Source organism: Lynx canadensis, chromosome B1, assembly GCF_007474595.2.
Source record: "Lynx canadensis isolate LIC74 chromosome B1, mLynCan4.pri.v2, whole genome shotgun sequence".
NCBI lineage: Eukaryota > Metazoa > Chordata > Mammalia > Carnivora > Felidae > Lynx > Lynx canadensis.
The window spans coordinates 163,977,785-163,990,755 of record NC_044306.2 but is presented as its reverse complement, the minus strand read 5'-3'; the positions used below and the strand labels follow the sequence as shown (position 1 = coordinate 163,990,755).

Sequence of the window (12,971 nt, the reverse complement as noted above, 5' to 3'; positions counted from 1 at the left end):
TTAGCCTGCAAAATGAATGGTTTTAGTTGATAGTTGTTGGCTGAAAAATAAATACACAGGGGTGTGTTGAATTTTATTTTTGTGCATAGTTGGATATTTTCTTTTTTTTTAATTTTTTTAATGTTTACTTATTTTTGAGAGAGAGAGAGCACACAAGGGGGGGAGGGGCAGAGGGAGAAGGAGACACAGAATCTGAAACAGGCTCCGGCTCTAAGCTGTCAGCACAGAACCCGTCTCGGGGCTCAAACCCACGAGCTGTGAGATCATGACCTGAGCCAAAGTGGGACGCTCAACTGACTGAGCCACCCAGGCACCCCTGGATATTTTCACGATAAAAAGTTAAGAATAAAGGAACTCGGGGTTTCTTGATTATCTTCACTTTTTTTGATTCCAAAACTTTCAGTTGTAGGATTACACACTACAGTGTCAGGATGAGATTAAAGGGAAAATATTAGAGGTGAGTCTTTAGTTTTGAACTTTCCAGCAAGGAAAGGCCAAAGGGAGAATTTGAATACCTTCTTGAATTCAGAGAAATGAATGGACAAAATAGAAAGGCACTGGGCTCAAAGTTCTCTGGTCATTTTAAAAAAGAAAACACCGGGGCGCCTGGGTGGTGCAGTCGGTTAAGCGTCCGACTTCAGCCAGGTCACGATCTCGCGGTCCGTGAGTTCGAGCCCCGCATCGGGCTCTGGGCTGATGGCTCAGAGCCTGGAGCCTGTTTCCGATTCTGTGTCTCCCTCTCTCTCTGCCCCTCCCCCGTTCGTGCTCTGTCCCTCTCTGTCCCAAAAAAATAAATAAAAGTTGAAAAAAAAAATTAAAAAAAAAAAAAAAAGAAAACACCTATTCACATTCCTCCCAAGCTTCTTGAAGTTCTAAGAGGATGAAATTATTGTTAACTATTCAGTTGATACTTTAAGCAACGAGTTAATTTCACATGAAAATCAATTTGTGTCTAATTGGTTGGGCTCCACATTTTATTGTGTAAGACTTCCTGTGGTGATCGATTGCTTCAGAACTGAATTTTACTCTTACAATCTTACTAGAGACATTTACATGCCCCAGAGATCTGCCTGCCACTGTATACACACACACACACACGCATATATAACTTAATATTATATAAAATTATATATGTGTATATATATAACTTAAGGCTGGCTTTTGACCAGGGAATTCACCCAGATTATCATATCTTTCGTATGGGAGCATACCATGTGTCTTCAGCCCCTGATTTCAGTGTGCCAGGGGAGGGTGGCCTATGTGCTTCGTAATCAAAATCCCAGATTCTTCTCCAATGTCATCTGGCCTGACTGATAACCCTCTTGCCACGTGTTAATTAGGCTTTGGAAAAAAACATCGACTAGGAAATACTCTACCTGGACACCAAAAATCTTGGACATGTGTAAGTTTGAGAGATCATAAACATTCTTTTCAGGTTATTGATACTGAGGAGGCTGGTTCCAGTGCCCTCTTTATGAAGAGCCGTGGAGGAAATTGTTTCAGGAATATTTGTGTTTCTCTTGAGTGAATGGTTTCTATTTTCTGATTTTTGCATCAACCGCCAGGCAGTGCAGAGCAAAATTTTTGGCCTTCTTCCAGCAAAGGAAGCCTCCATGTACAGAGCCTCATGGGTATATTTTGTGTGCTAGACCCCGCACTCCAATTTCCTCACTTTTTTTTTTTCCTTTTTAAATCTCATTGCAATGTATTCTTGTAAACTACAGCCAAGTCCTCTTTGGACTAACATAGGGGTATAAACAAGAAAGAAAGAAAGAATAAATTACAAATAAGCAAATACAAAAACAAATACAAAAAAATATTACAAATAACTACAAGTTGTTTTCAAGTACTTGGTTAACACCATTTCACTTTTAACATGTACTACTGCCTTCTTCCTTTATATATGGATGTCTGGCTCCCTTCTGACATTTATCACCTGTGAACAGAGCTGGGGTTTACCACAAATGTCACGAATGTAGGGGCACCTGGGTGGCGCAGTTGGTTAAGCATCTGACTTCAGCTCAGGTCGTGATCTCCAGGTTCCTGAGTTCGAGCCCCACGTCAGACTCTGTGCTGACAGCTCAGAGCCTGGAGCCTGCTTCAAGATTCTGTGTGTGTGTGTCTCTCTCTGCCCCTCCCTCACTCACTCTGTCCCTCTCCCTCTCTCTCTCAAAAATAAATAAGCATTAAAAAAAAAAAGAATGGAGAGAGAGCAAGACTCAGAGGGCTTTCGATATATTATTAGGACTTTCCTACATTGGGAAACCGAAAGCATGCCTTACAGAGATGGTCTGAGAGTAATGTGTGTGTGTGTGTGTGTGTGTGTGTGTGCACGCACGTGCAAGACGAGCATGTGAGGTATGTTCCATCCCAAACGGCGGAGAAAAGCAGTGTCAGACTGTTCCCCAGTCATTCCGAGCAGCTTTTTTATCCAGAGGGCTTGGTGGCTGTTCAGAGAGTATAGGCAGTTGACCATTTTTATGCTCGAGGTTGTGGCTGTCAGGGAACCTTTCTGCAGGTTGGCTCATCTTTTCGGAGCCTCTAAAACCAATCTCATTTTGTGCAGGAGAGATTCCTGGAGCTCAAAACCAAGCTTCTCCACACCTGCCCTCCAAACTTGGCTGAGACCTTCTGCCCAGTTCCGGTAACTGGGTCCACCTTCTAGTGACCTACCTGGTCACTTGGAGACCTGCCCGTTCTTACCAAATTCTTCCTAGAGCCAGGGTCACGTGGTCAATCTCGGCGTGGTGACCCAGTGTGCTCTCTCCTGCCAGTTCTGGAGTCAGGCAGAGAGAGCGCTGCAGCAGGAATTCCAAAGCTAGAAACCAGTTCCCGCCTCTACTTGCGTTTCAACACACAGTTGGTTCATCTTCTGGGGCAAGTGATCACCTGTCTGGGTCGCAGTTTCTACATGTATAAAATGAAACCATCACATTACCTATTTCTCAGTGTTAGCGTGAGGATTCAAGGAGACAACATGTGTCAAAAACCTAGAACAGTGCCCGACACATAATAATAAGTGTGCAATAAAAGCTGGCCATTATTCTGATGATTCAGCAAGAAGGCCTTGCGGTACGAACACGGAATTTTCTCCCTAGCTGTGCTATGCTAGGGATGTCGTTGAAGGAGAGCCAAAGCTTACCTTTTCTCACGCGTCCGAGCAACACAGGCCGGTTTAGAATGAAGCTGCTAAAGTTTAGGTTCCAGGCTTGGGAGGGGCCCTACAATGTGTTCACATGTTTGAGTATTTTTGTTCAATGCATAAGAGTAGGGTGTTTTTGCCTTCTTTTCCATAAGAAGGACCACTCAGATTGTCTCATTGTCAGGCCTCCTAAAGTCTGGCTCCATCTGGTACCCAAGTCATATTATATCTCTGGAGCCACCACGATATGGCCAGATGGGTGCTGACAGCAGGGAAATTGATAAACGGGTATAGACTTATAAATATGATCGTACACGTTAAAAAGGCTGACTTTAAATGGTGTCATTCGCTTAGATGAGACACCTTTGCTCCAAAATAAAGACTATAAATTTTCTTCTAATCTGTCTTTAGAATTGAATGAATGTTTGCATCATACCCTAAATAGGTAGCTCTCTAGTCTAAAAAATGCCACCTTCATCTTGCTGCTTAATCAAATTTCACAATACTCTCTGACTTTGCAGATTAATTGCTGTGCAGAGTGTTTTGGCCCCAGGCTATGTTGCCTCCTCTGTTTGCACTGATGGCTTTTTGTGGCCCTACTCTATAACTGGACCCCATTGATTTCCACAGCTGATCCCACTAAGCCTTGCAGAAATTGCCTCCCACTGCTCAGCAAACACATTTTGCCACGAACTTAAAATAACCTCTATAGGTAACTGTCACACTGTTTCCAGTGAAGAAAATATCGCCAAAACTTAGAAAAGAATGGAATGCAATATACGAAAACACCGGTTCTTAATAGAGCAAATCCATGATGCTTCGGGCCAGCTAAGATGCCACCCAAGGTGCCCAAATGCCTCCGCAGATACCTGTAATGAGTCTAGGTGACCATCTCGGGACACTTGACCCCGCTTTGAAGCTGCAGCCATAGAGAGGAACCCAGGCAGGGGATGCAGTGATTGTCTCTACCCTGTTAGGATCATGTCTATTGGGGCACAAGGGTAGACATGAGAGAGAACAGCAAATGCGTCGCAAGGGAGACCATGATGTTTTCTTCATCTGATTTCAGTGAGCGGTTGCCCTGCTGCTCCCAGCCATTAATCAAATGAGCGTCTCTAACTGTGGAAGGTGTCAGCTGTCCTTTTGAAAAGCACTATACAGGTGTCCCTTCACCAACACAGGTTTGGCCTGCCCAGGGCTGCCTCTGTGTGGACTTTTGAAATAAATACACTGTGATACTGTTAACGTATTTCTCTTCCTTACGATTTTCTTAGTACCATTTTTCTCTAGCTTTATTTTAAGAATACAGTATATTTAAACCTATAGTATACAGGATTGTGTTAATTGACTATGTTATCCGGAAGACTTCCAGTCAACAGTAGGCTATTAGTAGCTAAGTTTTGGAAGAGTCAAAAGTTATATGCAGATTTTTGACCATGCTGGGGTCAGTGCGTCTAACCCCCACATCGTTCAAGGTTCCACTGTACTGTATTCTGATATCACGTTCATACAGGTATCTACAGAAGGGCAAAATAGGCTTTCTTTTATTTTCTGTAATGAAAATGATTATTTTATTTTTAAACAATTTTTTAATATTTATTTTTGAGAGAGAAGGAGAGAGAGAGAGAGGGAGAACGAGTGGGGGAGGGGCAGAGAGAGAGAGAGAGAGAGAGAATCCCAAGCAGGCTTCACTCTGCCAGCACAGAGCCCAGGACTCGGACTCAAGAACCATGAGATCACGACCTGAGCCAAAACCAAGAGTCAGATGCTCAACCGACTGAGCCACCCAGGCACCCCATGATTATTATTCTATTTTCTGATTACAAATAATATATACTCATTGTAAAGAATTTGAATGACACCCCAGAAATATTTGAAAGAAAAAAATTACGTGAAATCCCACCATCTTGAGAGAAACACTACCAACAGTAACCATCTTTTCATGTAGACACACGGACTATATATAATATGTGTATATATGAGCATAGATACAGATACATAGATACTTGGGTTTACAAGACACATGTAGTTTTATCATTGACATTTTCTCTCTCCTTCTCACTCCTCCCCACCACTCTCTGTCCTCCAGATAACCATACTAAGAATAGGGTGTGCTTGCAGATGATGAGTCTTGAGGGACAAATAGGAATTAAGGAACAAAGGAGGAGACGTGATGGGCAGTCCAGACAAAACGGCATGTGCAAAGGCAAGGAAGCAAGAGCTCTTAGAGCAGTGCTTCCTGAAACTTCAACGTGCGTATAAATTACATTGGTTGAAATGCAGATTATGAATCGGCAGATGCGGGATCACGCCTGAGATCCTTTTGTTTGTTTGTTTGTTTGTTTTTGAGAGCCTTTACTGCTGACAAGATTTCAGGTGATGTCCACGCTGCTGGACATCTTTGAGATATAAATTGCTGTGCTATGCAATATGGTATCTACCAGTCACACATGACTATTTAAATTTAAATCAGGGGCGCCTGGGCGGCTCAGTAGGTTAAGCATCCGACTTCAGCTCAGGTCACGATCTCAAGGTTCGTGAGCTCCAGCCTTGCGTTGGGCTCTGTGCTGACAGCCTGAAGCCTTCAGATTCTGTCTCCCTCTCTCTCTGCCCCTCCCCCCCCGGGCTCTCTGTCTCTGTCTCTCAAAAATAAATAAACGTTAAAAAAAAATTCAAATTAGTTAAAAGTAGGGGCGCCTGGGTGGTCCGTTAAGCATCTGACTTTGGCCCAGGTCACGATCTCATGGTTTGTGAGTTCAAGGCCCGCATTGGGCTCTCTGCTGACAGTGCAGAGCCTGATTCACATCCTCTGACCGCCTCTCTCTCTGCGCCTGGCCCGCTCACACAGTTGCATGCTTTCTCTCTCTTGAAACATAAACAAAAACATTTAAAAATAAATTAGTTAAGGGGCGCCTGGGTGGCACAGTCGGTTAAGCGTCCTACTTCAGCCAGGTCACGATCTCGCGGTCCGGGAGTTCGAGCCCCGCGTCAGGCTCTGGGCTGATGGCTCGGAGCCTGGAGCCTGTTTCTGATTCTGTGTCTCCCTCTCTCTCTGCCCCTCCCCCGTTCATGCTCTGTCTCTCTCTGTCCCAAAAATAAATAAACGTTGAAAAAAAAATTTTTTTTTAAAAATAAAAAAAAAATAAATTAGTTAAAAGTAAATAAAAATTTAAAATCCTTCCTTTGTTGTACTAGTCACATCTCAAGGACTGACTAGCCACTTGTGGCTGCCATAATGGACAGCACAGTGATAGAACATTTCCATTATCACAGAGAGTTGTATGGAGCAGCGCTGGACAGAACATTCAGGGAAATACAGATAGTTCAGTATGGCTGGATCATAGCAGGTGTGTGGGATGGGGGGAGGTAGAAAGATAGACAGGGCATTCATTGGTCTTGATCCTGGTGGCAGTGTGGAGCCATTTAAGGATTTCCAATGGGGATGATAGCAGTGTGGGGGTTGTACTGGGGGAGGGAAGACCGGAGGGAGGGAGGCTGAATGGAGGCTACCGCAGTGGGCCAGAAAGCAGATGATGTAAGCTAGAACTAAAGTTTAACAGGGAGTGGGTACAAGAGGGGAGACTCAAGGGATGATCCATAGAGAGAACTGACCGAATGAAAGGAGGTGAGGAAGCAGGGTGCTGAGAATTGGAGAGGAGGCAGAAAGAGGAAGTCATCTGGGCTGAATCCTGGACCGCGGGGGCTAAGGAAGTGTTATTCATCAAGAGGACGCAAAAGTGTGGGGTTGGAAGAAGAGAATGAACTGCTTGAGACAAGCTGATCTGTGGTGTCTCTGGGTCCACCGGATGAGGATGTGTGCAGGGCTTGTGGGTATTTGGTACCTGAAGCTGGGGAGAGCAGTCTTGGCTGAGGGATCACCTCTGCATGGGGGGGGGGGGGGGGGGGGGGGGAAAGCAGGCAGGCTGGGAGCCCAGCATGGGGATCCTAGCTCTGCCAAAGTTGTGCAGTCTAGGAAAATCACTCAAGCTTTCTTGGTCTCAGTTTATGATCTCTAAAGTGATGATAATGATATTTTTATGTAAAAGACTAAACACTATGACTGGTTCATAAGCCCATTCAGTGATACTAATAATATTCTCATTATCTCCCTTGCAGAATTGTCTTATGAATTAGAGATGGCATGTATAAAGTGTCTGAGACTCAATTAATGAGTTGTATCACTATCATTCCTGGGAGGTGGGTCAGCAAGAGCAAACAGCGAAAAGGCAAGAGAGTTGAGAGAGAATGTCGCCGGAGAGGGTAGGACAAAAGAGGGAGGAGGAAGGTGTAGGAGGAAAAGCAGGGAAGAGTGGAGACTTAGAAACCAGAGGGAAGAAGGAATCAAGGAAGGAGTGGTCGGCTATGTCCAATGCCACAGAGAAGCTAGAGGAGATCAGGAGCATTGGATTTGGTCGCTGAGAGGTCACTGGTGACCTTGGAGAGTAGTGTCAGGGAAATTGGGAAGAGGAAAGTCAGACTATACTGACCTGAGGGCTGCATGAGGCTGAGGCCGAATAAGGCTAGAGACCTGTGTTGGTGTGGTCTTTCTGAAGGTCTCTTAGGAAGGGGAGGAGAGTGTGGTTTGGGGGACTGGGGGACATTTGATGGAGGGAAGGTTTCTTAAAGGTTGGGAGAGAGAGAGAGAGTATATATACATAGAGAAGCTAAGAGCCAGGCAGAAGTGAGAGAAGAGACAGGAAGGGGAAAAAACCCCAAATAATGGATAGCTTGTGAGGCTGTGGCAGGCTGGCAAGAATAGAGCCTGGAGCTCAGGGGCAGGGACTTCAGGGTGGTCTAGGGAAGATGGACCTATTTATCGAGGAGGGAGTTTGGGGAACTAGGAAGATAGCAGAAGCCCATCAGGTCTCCTGTGCCTTTCCACCTGGATCCCTGGTCCTCTGGGTCAAGCTAAGTTCTCTCAGATGGGACAGATTTCTCTCAATCAGATCTGGTAATAAAGCCAATTGGTTCCATTTTCTTTAAACCGAATTAGAAGCATTTTTAATACCACATACAGATTACCCTGAATTTATACAATGAGTTAATTTCACTCCATCATCTCTGTATTAATTTTAATTAAGTAATTTTTTTCATAGCTGAGAAGCCATTTTTCCTCTACACACAATGAATGGTTTCGCCTTTTCCAATGAGCTGCAGTTGTCATTTGGCCAGGGTTGTGTGAAGCCTTCGGACTGAGGTGGGTTTCTCCCTGAGTTCAAGTTAAACACTCTTTGTACTGATTTCATAACCTCTTTCAGTTTTTATCACCTGGTTGGGGAGGAAGACATTCTGCACAACTACTGCCAACCCCACTAGATCGCCACCGGATTCCTACATTAGTCTCTTTATTGAGATTTTCTTTCTCTGTCCCAAGATTCTTGCCATGCAACTTGTCCACATTCACTGACATAATCGAAGGAGAGGTTATTGCCTCTCAGACATCCAAAAGGACTAAAACAAGAACAGGTTTGAAACCAGAGACATGTTTAGAAGAATCTGAGATAAGAAAGGTAAACGCACAAGCAAACTGGTGTTCCCTCTGCCACTTTAACCCATTTTACGTTGATCTTATGAATATCTGCAAAGTAGCGGCTGGCTGCCACGATTAATAAAATTTACTCCTTTTCTTCTCAGCAAAAGCAACTTACTGACTCTCAAACCACACCCTCCATCAGATCCTATCATTTCCACTCCTAAAAACTGCTAGAACAGCTTTCCATTGTTCTTAGCATGTCATATGCCTTCCACCAGGGCCTCAAGCTTCATCTGGCCCGGAGCCACCCTCATCTCAGACCGCTCTGCTCCTACATCCTTAAGTTCCATTTACATTCTGGGCTCCTTAAACGGGTCAAGTGCTTTCCTGTTCTTCCACAAGCTGTTCTTCGTGCCTCTTGGACCCGAACCACATAGATGGCCTATCTTGATCAGCCCATCAAATGTAGATGCTACGTTTCCCTTCCCGCCCCACCTTACACACCTGTGGAAAGGCAGTGTGGTGTTTTAAGGGGCTATACTTCCAGACTTTTTGAGTTGAAATCCCCGATCCACCACTTACTAGCTAATTTGTCACCTTGGAAAGTTACTCAGTGTGTCTGTTTATCCACTTAAAATGTGGTGCTGATAAGATATTTTGAGGACTAAATTTGACAACGGATGGTAAACTCAGGACTGTAATACAAGTTACTTTAGCACATACTCCGATTTTATTCCGCTTGTTTGTCAAGTGTGAGTCTGTCACCTAGGGAAGGTTTATGGTGCTCCCCAACTGCTTGCTGATTGAAGTCCGCTCTTTGAACGCGGTTAACGAATGAAGGAACAGTGGTCCTTTCAGGTTTAGGAGGAGCCGCTGGGTGAGCCTAGTCAAAGAGACAAGGTCCGGCTTCTCTTTAAGCTTCCAGATTAGCAGGACAGACTCAAGACACATACTGGACTGGTGTAGTTGTACGAAAGGGAATCTGGATCCTGGCACAGCCCTAAAGTAACCACGAACTCTCCCTAGGAGGGGCCCCTAGGAAGGCACAGCGCCTGCGAGAACCACGTCCTTCAGGGCCAAGGGGAGGCGCTAGGGCTCCGGAGCTTCCGAGAAAGATGCTCCGGCAGGCCTAGCGCATCCTCCGCCCGCGGAAGAGCGCGGAGGAGCGCGGAGGTGCCCGAAGGAGCCCGAAGGAGCCCGGAGGAGCACGGAGGAGCCCGAAGGAGCCCGAAGGAGCCCGAAAGACCGGGGCGGGCCGAGAACCGCGGGCGCCAATGGCCGGGCCCGCCCCGCCCCCTGGTCGGAGACTTGAGGGGATTGGCTGCCCGCCTCCCGCTGCGCCGCCGACCTCGTCGCCGCGCCACCGCCGGGTTCTCTGTGCCGCACGCGAGTCGTCGGCTTCAGTCCCGCGGAGCTGACCCGTAAGTGTCGGTGGGCATGGGGGAGGGTGCCAGGCCTCCGGGCCCGGGTGGGGCTGCGCTCGCCCCGCGTCCCCTCGAGCTTTGCCCGCCTGGAGCTCCGCTGCTCCCGGCGGCCAGAACAGAGGGGTAGAGCAGCCCTCGGCGGCCCGGGGGGCGGGCGGTCCAGCCCGTCCCGGGGCCGCGCGAGGCACAGACGCCGCTCGGAACCGCCGGGAGGCTTCCCCGCGGGCAGGCCCGGGCGCCCTAACCATCTTGCGCTTTGCTCCCCCAGGGCGCGGCCGCAGTGGCGGCTGCTTTGCGGCGGGTTCGGGGCCCGGCCCCGGCCTGCGAATGTGGGAGCCCGACCCGGGGCCTGCGGAGTCGGTCTCCGACGTGTGCGGGGCTGCAGCGGCCTGACTTCCAGGCTCAGGTATGTCCCCGTCCTGGAGGGAAAAGCGAGGCGCTCGGCCCGGAGCACGTGGCCAATGGCGACCGGGGGTTCCCACGTGCTTGGTTCCAAGGCCCCCCAATTGGCTGCCCCTCCGGATAGAGGGAATGTAAGTTCCCGGCTCCGGCTCCCCCACCCCCGCAGGACAACTGCTTCCGGTGGGTTTTCGGACTTGGCCCTGGAAACCACTGAGGTGCAGGGGGTGTTGTCGGGAGAGGAGAGCAGGGGTCGTAGAGAAGCCTGTAAAACCCCAGACCGCCCTTTCCTGTGCCCTTTTAAGGTTGACGCAGTGCCTTAAGAGGCTAACACAGAAGGGTAAAGTAAGTCTCCATAAAACCCAGGGATGAGACTAAAACTCCTCTCTGGATCCTGTCTGGAGTCACAGGGGAACCAGAGGAAATTTTTCTTGAAGTTTCAGCACCTTTGTGATATTTTTATACGGTTAATAATAGCACAGTGATAAATTTAACCTTAACCTTAGTTTTGACAATACCTTCAGAGATGCCTTTTATTTATTTATTTATTTTTATTTTTATTTATTTTTTTTTTTTGACGATTATTTATTTAGAGAGAGAGAGAGAACATCCCAAGCAGGCTCTCCGCTGCCAGCGCAGAGCCGGAAGTGGGGCTCAAGCTCACAAATGGTGAGATCATGATCTGAGCCAAAATCTTGACCCCCCCCATGCTTAACCAACTGAGCCGCCCAGGTGCCCCAAGGGCAGCCTTATTTTTAAAGGTGAAAAACCCAGGTATCGGAACAGTGCATACAAGGCTTTTTTCTGCGCCTCCTTTGAGACAAACTGAAAAGAATGTACCTCAAAATTTGCTTTCTGTTTAAAATGTAAAAGGTCATTTGAAATTTTTTCTTTTTTGTAGGTTGAAAACTACAGGCACAAGCCATGGAAGCTGGAATACTCTAATGCTGGTATTTTAACTGATTTATCCCAACTCTGCAGTTTACAACATACACATGCCTCTAATGAGGTCAGATATTCTTTCACTTGTAGCAACCATGCATCCAGTGCAGGACAGCGCTGGCAGTGAGGGCAGCACAGCAGGTGTTCGATTTCTCATCTTGTCATTTAGTTCTTACAACTTTGTGAAGGTGACGCTGTGCTCTCATTTTACAGATGAAGCAACCACAGGTTAGGTACTGACTCAAGCTCCTGTCACATGTGTAGCCCTGAACACGGATCCTCATGTAATTTTCTGGCTATGTGACCTCTTGGAAAGTTACTTCCCTCTCTTGGCATTTCATGTTGTAGTGTCACCGTAGAAATGCTGAAACAGATGAGGCCAGTTTGGTCAGGGGAGAGCACAGAGGTATTAAGAATATAAGCTCTTCATAGTATTTAGTTACATTGAACCTACAGAAGTTGCAATTTGGCACAAAGGGAGCATCTGTCAGCATGTTAGGTGGTTTTGATGAATGAGCAGAACGGCTATGAAGGGGGGATTTAAAGGGCAGGACGGTGCTAGGTTGTTAGAACGTGAAAGTGGACGGTGCTAGATTGTTAGAACGTGAAAGTATTGGACTGGAGTGATGGGGGAAGGTTTTGTATGGGGAGAAATGTAACTGTAGCAAGATGAACAGAGCCTAGTATCAGCTAGTTCTTCCTTCTGACCTGCCCTGATTGTCTGTAAATACCTCGTTTTCCAGTAATTTTAAATAAAGATAATTAATATTCACCTTGGAGTATTTTTTTTTTTTTTTGAGGGGCAGATGGGGAGAGATTCTCAAGCACTTTCCATGCTTAGCTCGGATCTCCACACGGGGCTTGATCCCACAGCCCTGGGCCGAAATCAAGAGTTGGATGCTGAACCCACTGAGCCACCCCGGCATCCCCACCTTGGAATCCCTCTTAATGCTTATTTCATAACACTGTTGAAGCCTTTGTATCTAAATTGCATTTTTTAATATTACCTATTACATTGTAAAACCCAGCCTTGTGATTTTTAGGTAATTTACACAACAAATGTGTTAGAAGGCCAAAATTGCTAGAGGGGAAAAAGTGGGAGGGGGGATAGGAAGTACATGTATTTGCACTGACTGGAGGACATTTATAAGTTCAGACAGGGCTGGCCAGGGAGTGCTGATGATAAAAAACCTGAAGGAGGTGATGTGGGTGTGTGTGTGTGTGTGTGTGTGTGTGTGTGTGTGTGTGTGTGTAGTTGGGTGAAAAATGTAAGCAGTCTTAAGCCAGGCAGTGAAACAGTGCGGAAAAATAGGGAACTCATTTTTTTTTAAGGTGCCACAGAGACCAGGATTTAGAACTATAGACACTGTCCGGTGTGATAGCCATTAGTCACATGGGGCTATTTAAATTTAAATCAAAACAATAAAATGAAAAATGTGGCTCCTCAGTTGTGTCAGCCACATTTCAAATGCTCAGTAGTCACAAGTGGCTAGAAGCTACTGTACAACAGATACAGAATATACCCATCACTACAGAAAGTTTCATTGGCAGTACTGTTCTAGAGGTTATAGGGTGTTTTACAGAAGAGAAA

General features: G+C 46.4%; 1 long non-coding RNA gene and 1 other non-coding gene across 2 annotated transcripts; both read left to right on the top strand.

Moving 5' to 3' along the window:
* Positions 1 to 9,956: 9,956 nt before the first annotated feature.
* On the top strand, positions 9,957 to 12,152 carry LOC115512642. The gene is made up of 4 exons (XR_003968444.1): positions 9,957 to 10,036; positions 10,308 to 10,445; positions 11,340 to 11,942; positions 11,974 to 12,152. It is a non-coding gene; the product is annotated as an uncharacterized LOC115512642 (long non-coding RNA).
* LOC115513234 lies at positions 10,731 to 10,850 on the top strand. Its single transcript, XR_003968638.1, has one exon. It is a non-coding gene; the product is annotated as a small nucleolar RNA SNORA26 (small nucleolar RNA).
* Positions 12,153 to 12,971: the final 819 nt, after the last annotated feature.